This window comes from Bos mutus, chromosome 28 (genome assembly GCF_027580195.1).
Source record: "Bos mutus isolate GX-2022 chromosome 28, NWIPB_WYAK_1.1, whole genome shotgun sequence".
NCBI lineage: Eukaryota > Metazoa > Chordata > Mammalia > Artiodactyla > Bovidae > Bos > Bos mutus.
This window is the reverse complement of record NC_091644.1, coordinates 3,322,987-3,325,499: the sequence shown is the minus strand read 5'-3', so window position 1 is coordinate 3,325,499 and position 2,513 is coordinate 3,322,987. Positions and strand designations below refer to the sequence as shown.

The following is a 2,513-nucleotide window of genomic DNA, read 5'->3' as shown; positions in this document are numbered from 1 at the left end:
AAAGAGTCCGACACGACTGAGCGACTGATTTGATCTGATCTGATCTGATCTGATGGCTGATTCATGTTGTTGTTTGACAGAAAACAAAATTCTGTAAAGCAATTATCCTTCAATAAAAAATAAAACGGAGAAGGCGATGGCACCCCACTCCAGTACTCTTGCCTGGAAAATCCCATGGACGGAGGAGCCTGGTGGGCTGCAGTCCATGGGGTCGCGAAGAGTCAGACACGACTGAGCGACTTCACTCTCACTTTTCACTTTCATGCATTGGAGAAGGAAATGGCAACCCACTCCAGTGTTCTTCCATGGAGAATCCCAGGGACGGGGGAGCCTGGTGGGCTGCCATCTATGGAGTCGCATAGAGTCGGACACGACTGAAGGGACTTACCAGCAAAAAAATAAAAAGAGCCGCTACCGGGCTTGGCCAATCAGAGAATAGAGTGGGCCCTTCCCCCCCCCCACCCCCCACCCCCCGCCCCCTGCCCCCGGCCCCGCAGGCGACTGGAGGAGCAGGATGGGCTGTTGCTGTGGCTCTGGCGCATGCACTCCTCCTTGGTACAGTTTGCAGACTGCTGTGAGTCCGTGCTCCTACCCTGCGCGAGTCCACAAGCCACTTTCCCTGCTGTCTGACCTGCTCGGCTCCGCAGCGCTGGTGGACCTCAGCAAGTGGTCTGGGCCTTTGAGCCTGCAGGAAGTGGCTGAGAGGCCGCAGCACCCTCCTCTGCAGGGCGGAGGTCAACGAACTGGGCAAAGTGCTGACACCCACCCAGGTTAAGAACCGGCCCACCAGCATTACATGGGATGGCCTTGATCCAGGTAAATTGTACTCCCTGGTCTTGACAGATCCGGTGCTCCCAGCAGGAAGGACCCCAAATACAGGGAATGGCAGCATTTCCTGGTGGTCAACATGAAGGGCAACGACATCAGCAGTCACAGTTCTCTCCAATTATGTGGGCTCTGGGCCTCCCAAGGGCGCTGGCCTGCACCGCTACATCTGGCTTGTTTAGGAGCAGGAAAGACCACTGAAATGTGATGGTCCCATTCTCAGCAACCTATCTGGAGACCACCGTGGCAAATTCAAGGTGGCCTCTTTCTGCAACAAGTACGAGCTTGGGACCCCAGTGGCCGGCACGTGTTACCAGGCCGAATGGGATGATTATGTGCCCAAACTCTAGGAGCAGCTGTCTAGGAAGTAGAGGAGATGGACACTGTCCCAGAGTTCCCAAACAGTGTTTCAGTTTAGCGACACATGTAGATTTCCCCCCATCTCTCTGCCTAAGCCCTGAGCGGTCAGATTTAGATTTAGGATGACTTTTCTTTCCTTCTTCCTGTCTTGTATAATTTTAGGGAGTTTATGTTTTGATCAAATTTGAACTCAGTTTTGGTGGGGGATTCTTTGGTACTGTGATGGGGTTTATCAAAATGTTAATACAAGAACAACAACCAGACTTTAAAGAAGAAAAAAAAATCTGGTAAAAAGACCAGGTCTGAGGTATTAGAGCAGAGCTTCAAAGAATCTTTAAGGGAGGTTGAAAACAAAAAAGAGATTGATTGCCTCCACTTTTGTGAGCCTGAGCACAGAGTTGTGTGTGAAAGCACCTACCGGCATGTGTTTTCATGGCCTTGTCTCACCGAGACAACCAGAGGCCGGCATGTCCACTAACCGTCAATGTCTCAGGATGGTTGCTGGGTGTCAGTGTCCTGCTCTGGATCCTTTAAAGAGCAATACTGGAAAAAGCTCAAGAGAAGAAGTCGCTTTGCTGTTAAAGCCTGGCCATCTAGGTGAGCAGCAGGGCAGGGTAAGAGGTTATCAGAAGTCTGAAAGTCCATGCTTGTTGATTCCTTTTTGGTGTAAAAAAGAAAGCCAGTCTGGAGTTGGTGAACATTGTGTTAATTTTGCTGTTTGCTTATAGTTGAACAAAAATAAAAACACTGTGTAGATGGAAAAAAAATGAAAAAAGAATCAAGATGAACATTTTAAATTATTTTAAATATTTCTGACTTCAAATTTCTAGTTTATGTAAATGTGCTGTTTTATACAATTTTTCAATTCAGAAAGCTCATGGAACAACTAAAAATTATAATACATCAACCGGAAGTCTCTCTCTCTAGATACATATATGCATACACACACCACTACAGTATATATTTATAAAAATAGAATTATATCGTATATTGCTCTGTAGCCTCCTTTTTTTCTTGCAACATATTGTGACAAATTTCTCATGTCATTAAACATTATTTTTCAATGACTGCATTTTAAATCTTTATATAAATAAAAAGTACAGAACAATCACAGAGATGATGGTGGGTTTGCTGCAGCCCTTCCGGCTGCTGCACTTGCCACCGGGGAATGACAGGACTTTGGAGGTGGCGCATCTCTTGTTGGCTCCAGAGCCCTCAAGCAGCTCATCTCATTGCGGGTTCACGCCCCGTACCGGTGCCGAGAAAGTCCAGCTTTGTCGAAGACGGCGGAGTGCTGGGGAAAGGGGAGGGGATGTGAGCAACCACAG

General features: G+C 47.7%; 1 pseudogene; it reads left to right on the top strand.

Annotated features, from left to right (window-relative positions):
- Positions 1 to 514: 514 nt before the first annotated feature.
- LOC102277330 (phosphatidylethanolamine-binding protein 1 pseudogene) lies at positions 515 to 1,196 on the top strand (annotated as a pseudogene).
- Positions 1,197 to 2,513: the final 1,317 nt, after the last annotated feature.